This window comes from Botryllus schlosseri, unplaced genomic scaffold (assembly GCF_051294905.1).
Source record: "Botryllus schlosseri isolate E-star unplaced genomic scaffold, Bs_hap1 Bs28a, whole genome shotgun sequence".
NCBI classification, from domain to species: domain Eukaryota; kingdom Metazoa; phylum Chordata; class Ascidiacea; order Stolidobranchia; family Styelidae; genus Botryllus; species Botryllus schlosseri.
Window position 1 is genome coordinate 7,501 of NW_027648637.1, and position 10,000 is coordinate 17,500.

Consider the following 10,000-nt stretch of genomic DNA (forward strand, 5'->3'; position numbering starts at 1 on the left):
CGTGTGCGGGGTCTCTAGGCGGGCTTTTGGCCGGCAAAAAAGTTCAACTTTTTTCGAGGAAAATTTCGGACTTAGTCGTTTTTCGACCTCGCCCGTACATTAACATGGGGCCCATACCTTAACATAGGCGGGCGCGCCAGACTTGCTCGGATCGGTTCCAAACTTCGTGTGCGGGGTCTCTAGGCGGGCTCTGGTCGTTTTTTCGCTCATTCAGTGAGGCGGGAGCGAGCCGGCGCGAAGCCGGCCTACGATTTTGGTCTTAAGCCCGCGGCCTCGGCGCCGCGGGCGACCCGCTCTGAAGACAGCGTCAGGCGGGGAGTTTGACTGGGGCGGTACATCTGTCAAAGAGTAACGCAGGTGTCCTAAGGCGAGCTCGGCGAGGACGGAAACCTCGCGTGGAGCAAAAGGGCAAAAGCTCGCTTGATCCGGATTTTCAGTATGAATACGGACCGCGAAAGCGCGGCCTATCGATCCTTCAGCGCTCGCGAGTTTCGAGCTGGAGGTGACAGAAAAGTTACCACAGGGATAACTGGCTTGTGGCAGCCAAGCGTTCATAGCGACGTTGCTTTTTGATCCTTCGATGTCGGCTCTTCCTATCATTGCGAAGCAGAATTCGCCAAGCGTTGGATTGTTCACCCACAAATAGGGAACGTGAGCTGGGTTTAGACCGTCGTGAGACAGGTTAGTTTTACCCTACTGATGAAGCGTTGTCGCGACAGTAATTCTGCTCAGTACGAGAGGAACCGCAGATTCAGACATTTGGTTCATGCGCTCGGCTGACAAGCCGATGGCGCGAAGCTACCATCTGGGGGATTACGACTGAACGCCTCTAAGTCGGAATCCCGCCTGAGTAGCGACGATGTCCCGGGTGCCTCGAGGCGAGCGAGGCGCGGCTAGGCGCCGGGGTCCGTCCCCGGCGCCGACGGAGCCTGTGGCGGTCGACCCTTTGCCGGCCCGTAAACTCGGGCCGGCCGAGACGACGGTAGCACTTTTCGCGCGGGCGAGGTGCCGGATCATTCGCAGACGACCTAGTTTAAGATCGGGGTGTCGTACCCGCTAGAGCAGTTTCTCGCTGCGATGCGTTGAAAGTCATCCCCGAGATCTACGATCTGTGCCCGGGCTCGCCTCTGGGGGCGGGCCCGGGCGCTTTTTTCTCGCCGCCTCCGCCTCTGGCGGGGGCGCGGGAGGTGCGAGCCGGGGGCCGAGGCGTCGCGTGGGCGACGGCCGGAGCGCGGCGCGTCAGAGTCGGCGCGTTGCGTGGGCGGTCGCCGGAGCGCGGTGCCGGCCTCGAAAAAACGACAGAGTCCGAGGCAGAGTGCCTGGGCCGCGTGGAAAATCGACAGAGTCCGAGCCTCGGCTGCCGGCCGGGGCGGCGGCCGGGATCGACGTCCCGGCCGTGCCGCGGAGCGGGCTGAAGTCCCCAGCCCTCGAAGCCCACGGCAGAGCGCCTGGGCCGCGTGGAAAAACGACAGAGTCCGTGCCTCGGCGGCCGGCCGGGGCGGCGGCCGAGATCGACGTCTCGGCCGTGCCGCAGAGCGGGCTGAAGTCCCCAGCCCTCGAAGCCCACGGCAGAGTGCCTGGGCCGCGTGGAAAAACGACAGAGTCCGTGTCTCGGCGGCCGGCCGGGGCGGCGGCCGGGATCGAAGTCCCGAGGCCCGTGCCGGAGTGCGTGCCCGGCCCGTGGTGAGAGTTACTCCCGCCGTTTACCCGCCTGGGACTCTGACGAAAAACGACGGAGCGCCGACCTCGAAGCCGCCTGCGGTAGAGTGCCTATGCCCGTGGCGGGGCCTCGGAAAAACGACAGAGTCCGTACCTCGGCGCCGGCCGGGGCGCCGCGCCGGAGACGGCGCGCCGGCCGTCTCGCGAGGCGTGCCGAGAGCGCCGACCCCCGGGCGCCGCCTCGACGCCGACCGGCCGAGACGGCAGGCGGGCCCGCGAAGCTGACGGCCGCGAGCCGACCTTCGAGGGCGGCCGTGCCGGCGCCTCGACCGGCCGAGACGGCAGGCGGGCCCGCGGATCCTTCGGCCGCCGGCCGAGCTCGGAGCCGCCTCGGTGAAAACGACAGAGTCCGTTGATTGCTTCGGACGCGCGCCCGGAATACCGCCGGCCGGCCTGGCGAGGCGCTGGCGGCGAGGGATCGAAGATTCCGCCGGTCTCGATCGAGGCCGGGGGCGGGCCGCGTTTTCTGCCGGATCGACGATCGGGGACATCGAGGGCACCGCGGGCGCGAGCCTCTGACGCCTCTGCGGCGTCGGCGGGCGGCGCCCCCGGTGTTCCTCCATTTTTTTTTTCGTTTTGGTCACGAAATCGAGGTAAAACGGTCGACCTTGTGTCTTTGACATCGGGTCGACCTTTTTGTCTCGATTTCGGAAAAGTCGAAACTATGAAAGTGAATTTTTCGGTTCCGAAACCCTTACGAGCGCGTAGAGCGCGTCGAGACGATCTCAACGGTGGTTCGTTCGTCTCGATCGGACCGCGGGGAGCGGAGTTATGACCCGAAAACCGACGCCGATTTCGACCTCGGTCGGGCGCCCGACTCTGGCCGCGGCCGGCCTGGGCTCGCGCCCCGGTCAAAATCTCGGGCGTGCCCGAAGCAATCAACGGACTTAGTCGTTTTTCGACCTCGCCCATACTTTAACATAGGGCCTATGCTATAACATGGGGGCCCATACCGTAACATGGGCGGACCGCCCATACTTGCTCGGATCGGTTCCAAACTTCGTGTGCGGGGTCTCTAGGGATACTTTTGGCCGGCAAAAAAAATCAACTTTTTCCGAGGAAGATTTCGGACTTTGTCGTTTTTCGACCTCCCCCATACTTTAACATAGGGCCTATGCTATAACATGGGGGCCCATACCGTAACATGGGCGGACCGCCTATACTTGCTCGGATCGGTTCCAAACTTCGTGTGCGGGGTCTCTAGGCGGGCTTTTGGCCGGCAAAAAAGTTCAACTTTTTTCGAGGAAAATTTCGGACTTAGTCGTTTTTCGACCTCGCCCGTACATTAACATGGGGCCCATACCTTAACATAGGCGGGCGCGCCAGACTTGCTCGGATCGGTTCCAAACTTCGTGTGCGGGGTCTCTAGGCGGGCTTTTGGCCGGCAAAAAAAATCAACTTTTTCCGAGGAAGATTTCGGACTTTGTCGTTTTTCGACCTCCCCCATACTTTAACATAGGGCCTATGCTATAACATGGGGGCCCATACCGTAACATGGGCGGACCGCCTATACTTGCTCGGATCGGTTCCAAACTTCGTGTGCGGGGTCTCTAGGCGGGCTTTTGGCCGGCAAAAAAGTTCAACTTTTTTCGAGGAAAATTTCGGACTTAGTCGTTTTTCGACCTCGCCCGTACATTAACATGGGGCCCATACCTTAACATAGGCGGGCGCGCCAGACTTGCTCGGATCGGTTCCAAACTTCGTGTGCGGGGTCTCTAGGCGGGCTTTTGGCCGGCAAAAAAAATCAACTTTTTCCGAGGAAGATTTCGGACTTTGTCGTTTTTCGACCTCCCCCATACTTTAACATAGGGCCTATGCTATAACATGGGGGCCCATACCGTAACATGGGCGGACCGCCCATACTTGCTCGGATCGGTTCCAAACTTCGTGTGCGGGGTCTCTAGGGATACTTTTGGCCGGCAAAAAAAATCAACTTTTTCCGAGGAAGATTTCGGACTTAGTCGTTTTTCGACCTCGCCCATACATTAACATGGGCGGGCGCGCCAGACTTGCTCGGATCGGTTCCAAACTTCGTGTGCGGGGTCTCTAGGCGGGCTTTTGGCCGGCAAAAAAAATCAACTTTTCCCGAGGAAATTTTCGGACTTGGTCGTTTTTCGACCTCGCCCATACCCTAACACAGGGCCCATACCTTAACATAGGCGGGCGCGCCAGACTTGCTCGGATCGGCTCCAAACTTCGTGTGGGGCCTCTCATGGGTGACTTTTGGCCGGCAAAAAAGATCGACTTTTTCCGAGGAAGATTTCGGACTTGGTCGTTTTTCGACCTCGCCCATACCTTAACATGGGGGCCTACGGTAGGTCGGCCGGACTCGCTCGGATCGGTTCCAAACTTCGTGTGCGGGCTCTTATGGATGACTTTTGGCCGGCGAAAAAAATCAACTTTTGCCGAGGAAAATTTCGGACTTAGTCGTTTTTCCGGGGGTTCGGACTTAGAAAAAATCCGAGTATTGTCGAAATTTTTTTTTCTCCGATTCCGATTTCCCGCACATCGGCGGACTCGTGGGAGCCCGTAGATCGCGAATACACCGTTTTCCGGGCGCTGGGAGGCCGTACGAGAAAGAAAAATTTTCACCCTCGCTTTGGCGTCAGGAGTCCATTTCGACTATCCCCGTAGCTCTAGGACGCACAGGAGCCGAGATACGAGTTTTTCGCGAATAGCTCGGCTCCTGTTCGGGCCAGACCCACGCGGGACCCCTCGTTGGAAGCGGCGCAGCGAGACGAATCCGGGAAAAAAAAATTATCGAATTCGGACCACCCGGAGCCGAGATATCTCCGGTTAAAGCGCGCCAAAATCGGACCTTTGACCGGCTCTGGAGGCCGAGCCGTTTGTCGGATCGGGATAATTCCTTCGCGGGGCGTCTTCAAACAGTGCGGGGAACGCGCCCGTGTGGTTTTTAGGCGAAAAAATTTTTTTTCGGACTTTAACTTTTTCACGATTTTCGGACTTAGTCGTTTTTCGACCTCGCCCATGCATTAACATAGGGCCCATACCGTAACATGGGCGGACCGCCTATACTTGGTCGGATCGGTTCCAAACTTCGTGTGCGGGGTCTTACGGATGACTTTTGGCCGGCAAAAAAGTTCGACTTTTTCCGAGGAAAATTTCGGACTTAGTCGTTTTTCGACCTCGCCCATACTTTAACATGGGGGCCTACGGTAGGTCGGCCGGACTCGGTCCGATCGACTCCAAACTTCGTGTGGGGCCTCTTATGGATGACTTTTGGCCGGCGGAAAAGATCGACTTTTTCCGAGGAAATTTTCGGACTTAGTCGTTTTTCGACCTCGCCCGTACATTAACATGGGGCCCATACCTTAACATAGGCGGGCGCGCCAGACTTGCTCGGATCGGCTCCAAACTTCGTGTGGGGCCTCTCATGGGTGACTTTTGGCCGGCAAAAAAGTTCAACTTTTTCCGAGGAAATTTTCGGACTTAGTCGTTTTTCGACCTCGCCCGTACATTAACATGGGGCCCATACCTTAACATAGGCGGGCGCGCCAGACTTGCTCGGATCGGCTCCAAACTTCGTGTGGGGCCTCTCATGGGTGACTTTTGGCCGGCAAAAAAGTTCAACTTTTTCCGAGGAAATTTTCGGACTTAGTCGTTTTTCGACCTCGCCCGTACATTAACATGGGGCCCATACCTTAACATAGGCGGGCGCGCCAGACTTGCTCGGATCGGCTCCAAACTTCGTGTGGGGCCTCTCATGGGTGACTTTTGGCCGGCAAAAAAGTTCAACTTTTTCCGAGGAAATTTTCGGACTTAGTCGTTTTTCGACCTCGCCCGTACATTAACATGGGGCCCATACCTTAACATAGGCGGGCGCGCCAGACTTGCTCGGATCGGCTCCAAACTTCGTGTGGGGCCTCTCATGGGTGACTTTTGGCCGGCAAAAAAGTTCAACTTTTTCCGAGGAAATTTTCGGACTTAGTCGTTTTTCGACCTCGCCCATACCTTAACACAGGGCCCATACCTTAACACGGCGAAACGCCTATACTTGGTCGGATCGGCCCCAAACTTCGTGTGAGGGGTCCCGTGGGAGGCTTTTTCGAAAAGTTTTTTTTTTAATTATTTTTTATTTTTTCGGAAAAAAAATTTTATTTTTCGGGAAAAAAAATTTTTCTGGCCGGCGAAAATTTTCCGGCCCCCCGGCCCGGGTGCGACCCTGAAAAACGACTAAGTAGAAAAAAGTCACCAGGGTTTCCGAAAAAAAACTAATATAGGAAGGGGCGCGCGCCCGGCGCCTGACGGGAGGCCGGGCGCGAAACGTTGAATCTGCCGGCGAGAGGATGCGCCCGGCGCGGCGGAACTGATCCGTCGTCACCGGTTGGAGCGAAAGCATATGGGGGTGCGAAGCAAGCACTAATCACGGGTCGGAGCACCTCGAGTCGCGGGTTCAAACGTTGCGTGTCGCCAAGCGCTGCATAGAGCGAGCTTGCCCGGTATGCCGTAGACGGCGGGATATGGATGATAGTGACCCTACACCTGTCATACAGCCATGAGGCATACCGGATAGCGGACTCAATAAATGCAGCGCGGACGCGGCGCGTTGTCTTTCGGGCCTCGCGGCCCAGACCCTTCCTACGTAGCGTCGCGGCGTCGCCGAGGAGTGAATCGGCCGTCGAGAAACCTTGGTCCGACAAATGCCTCGTGAACCGCTGGGCCTCGCGGCCCTTGCCTCCGGGAACGAACGAAAGAGCGGGACGGCCCGCTATACAAACACGACGTCCTCGGTCCGCCGCGGCGGCTCCGGGCGCTTATCCGTGCATCGCGTCGCGGCAGAGCAGCGCCCGAGCCCCGGCGGCAGGCCTCGCGTCCGTCTCGGATTCGGTTCCGAGCGCGAGTGATTCTATTAAGCGGTGAACGGCGGGCGTCCGCGTCCCACGAGACGACGGCGGGCGACCCGAGAACGGTCCGACGATCGAGAGAGCGAAAGCGACGGGCGCCGTAGAGCGGCGGCGCCGGTGCCGACGAACGGCGGCACCACCTTGGTCCCGACGCCCGACCCCCGGCCCAGGGGCGGGCCTCGCAGTGCGCGAGAGATATCTGGTTGATCCTGCCAGTAGTGATATGCTTGTCTCAAAGATTAAGCCATGCAGGTGTAAGTACGAACTGAACGTAAAGTGAAACTGCGAACGGCTCATTAAATCAGTCTTGGTTTATTTGGTCCTTGCGAGAGCTAACGTGGATAACTGTGGCAATTCCAGAGCTAATACATGCGACCGAGCGCCGACTCCGGGAGGCGCGCTTTTATTGGTTCGAACCCGACCGGGCCCGCGAGGGCCCGTCTCTTTCGATGACTCTGGATAACCACGCGGATCGCACGCCTTCGCGGCGGCGACCTACCATTCAAGTGTCTGACCTATCAACTTTCGAAGGTAGGCTACGGGCTTACCTTTGTGATAACGGGTGACGGGGAATCAGGGTTCGATTCCGGAGAGGGAGCCTGAGAAACGGCTACCACATCCAAGGAAGGCAGCAGGCGCGCAAATTACCCATTCCCGACACGGGGAGGTAGTGACGAAAAATAACGATGCGGGACTCTAACGAGGCCCCGCAATCGGAATGAGTACATTCTAAAACTCTTGTCGAGTATCCATCGGAGGGCAAGTCTGGTGCCAGCAGCCGCGGTAATTCCAGCTCCGAAAGTGTATGCTAAAGTTGTTGCGGTTGAAAAGCTCGTAGTTGGATGTAGAGCGCGCGGCGCCGGTCCGTCGCAGGGCGTGCACCGGCGTCGCGGGTTCCGCCTGTCGGCGCCGCCCGCGGTGCTCTTGACCGGGTGCCGGGGGTCGGGCCGACGAGTTTACTTTGAAAAAATTAGAGTGTTCAAAGCAGGCCGCCCGCCTGCATAGTGTCGCATGGAATAACGGAATAGGACCTCGGTCTCGTTTCGTTGGCGTTCGCGGGAGCGAGGTAATGATTAAGAGGGACGGCCGGGGGCGTCCGTACTCTGCCGTCAGAGGTGAAATTCTTGGACCGGCGGAAGACGAGCAGCTGCGAAAGCGTTCGCCAAGAACGTTTTCTTTAATCAAGAGCGAAAGTCAGAGGTTCGAAGACGATCAGATACCGTCCTAGTTCTGACTATAAACGATGCCAACTGGCGATCGGCGGGCGTTACCATGACGACCTCGCCGGCAGCCTCCGGGAAACCAAAGTCTTTGGGTTCCGGGGGAAGTATGGTTGCAAAGCTGAAACTTAAAGGAATTGACGGAAGGGCACCACCAGGAGTGGAGCCTGCGGCTTAATTTGACTCAACACGGGGAAACTCACCCGGCCCGGACACGGGAAGGATTGACAGATTGACAGCTCTTTCTTGATTCTGTGGGTGGTGGTGCATGGCCGTTCTTAGTTGGTGGAGCGATTTGTCTGGTTAATTCCGATAACGAACGAGACTCTGGCATGCTAAATAGTTACGCGACCCTCGGCGGTCGGCGTCCAACTTCTTAGAGGGACTAGTGGCGTTTAGCCACACGAGATCGAGCAATAACAGGTCTGTGATGCCCTTAGATGTTCGGGGCCGCACGCGCGCTACACTGGACGGATCAGCGAGTGCGCCCGGGCCGAGAGGTCCGGGTAACCCGTTGAACCCCGTCCGTGATTGGGATAGGGCCTTGCAATTGTTGCCCTCGAACGAGGAATTCCCAGTAAGCGCGAGTCATCAGCTCGCGTTGATTACGTCCCTGCCCTTTGTACACACCGCCCGTCGCTACTACCGATTGAACGGTTTAGTGAGATCCTCGGACCGGCCCCGTCGCGTGCCCGGCGACGGGCGCGGCGGTGCGCCGGGAAGACGACCGAACTTGATCGTTTAGAGGAAGTAAAAGTCGTAACAAGGTTTCCGTAGGTGAACCTGCGGAAGGATCATTATCGTTGTCCGTGGGGTGCGAGGCCCCGTTGCTTTTTGATCTGGCGCCGTGTCCGCGAGGACTCGGCGTCGCGGCGCCCCGCGCTTGGGCGCCGCTCGTCGTGAACGAGACCGTCGTGACAGAGAAGGGCGGGCGCTCGACGGCGGGCCGGGGATGGCCGTCGTCGGGGCCCGCCTTCGGAGAGGGACCGAGACCGAACGCCTCTAGGTCGGTTCCCTCGGCGGCGTCGGCCTCGAGCGAGCCGGCGCCGAAGGGGCTGCTAGGCCCCGCGAAAAACCGTGGTGAGCGAAGCGATGCGGAGTTGTCCTAAGAGCAAAGAGAGTACGACTCTCGACGGTGGATCACTAGGCTCGCGAGTCGATGAAGGACGCAGCTAAGTGCGAGAAGTAATGTGAATTGCAGAACACATTGAACGTCGATATTCCGAACGCAAATTGCGGCGTCGGGCAAATCCCGGCGCCGCGTCTGCCTCAGGGTCGGCGTGACGCGATGCGCGAGGCGGCTTTGGTAGGAGCCGCCCGCGGCCGAGACAAGCCTGGGAGTTTGGGCGTCGGGCCGCGAGGCCCGTCGCTCCGAGGTGGACCGGCGCGCGCCCGCGTCGGGGCCGGACCCGGTCGCTCCGCGACTCGGCCGCCGTTGCGATCGCGCCTCCGGGCGCGGTACTGGCGGTCGGAGCGCGGCGCGGCTTTGGGCGGTGCGGCTCCCGGCGAGGCGCGCGGCGGTGACCGGCGGCCGACGAGGCGCCGGCAGAGGTACGACTTCGACCTGAGTTCAGGCGAGGCTACCCGCTGAATTTAAGCATATTATTAAGCGGTGGAAAAGAAACCAACGGGGATTCCCCGAGTAACGGCGAGTGAAGCGGGATCTGTCCAGCGTCGAACCCGCGCGTTCTCGAAGCGCGCCGGAATGTGACGTAAGGAAGAGCCCCTGCGACGGCCGGCGGGCGCCGAAGTCCTTCTGATCGAGGCCTCTCCCCCGCGAGGGTGTCAGGCCCGCGAGGGCGCGCGCCGCCGCCGCTAAGGCTCTTCCCGGAGTCGGGTTGTTTGAGAATGCAGCCTGAAGCGGGTGGTAAACTCCATCTAAGACTGAATACGGTCGCGAGACCGATAGCGAACAAGTACCGTGAGGGAAAGTTGAAAAGCACTTTGAAGAGAGAGTTCAAAAGTACGTGAAACCGTCGAGAGGTAAACGGGAGGGCCCGTCCGGGCCCGGGCGGCTTTCAGTCGGGCGCGGAGGCGCGTCGCGGCGACGGGCGGAGGCGCGAGCCCCGTCCTCGTCGGGGCGCGCGTGACGCACCGGCGCACTAGCCGCGCGGGCGGGCCGCGACCGGCTCGCGGTCGGAGAGAAGCGCGCTCGGAAGGTGGCCGTCGCCCTCGCGGGCGGCGGTGTTACAGCCG

At 59.5% G+C, this 10,000-nt stretch overlaps 3 non-coding genes and 1 pseudogene across 3 annotated transcripts in view; all 4 read left to right on the forward strand.

Moving 5' to 3' along the window:
* Nucleotides 1-119: 119 nt before the first annotated feature.
* Nucleotides 120-1,111, forward strand: LOC145459934 (large subunit ribosomal RNA; annotated as a pseudogene).
* Nucleotides 1,112-6,780: 5,669 nt separating this feature from the next.
* LOC145459959 (small subunit ribosomal RNA) lies at nt 6,781-8,604 on the forward strand. Its single transcript, XR_013921639.1, has one exon. It is a non-coding gene; the product is annotated as a small subunit ribosomal RNA (ribosomal RNA).
* Nucleotides 8,605-8,928: 324 nt separating this feature from the next.
* Nucleotides 8,929-9,082, forward strand: LOC145459943 (5.8S ribosomal RNA). The gene has a single exon (XR_013921624.1). It is a non-coding gene; the product is annotated as a 5.8S ribosomal RNA (ribosomal RNA).
* A 282-nt stretch (nt 9,083-9,364) lies between these two features.
* LOC145459911 (large subunit ribosomal RNA) overlaps nt 9,365-10,000 on the forward strand; it is a 3,726-nt gene continuing 3,090 nt past the window's right edge. Inside the window, exon 1 of the ribosomal RNA XR_013921595.1 lies at nt 9,365-10,000. This exon is cut by the window's right edge and continues 3,090 nt beyond it. This is a non-coding gene — a ribosomal RNA (large subunit ribosomal RNA).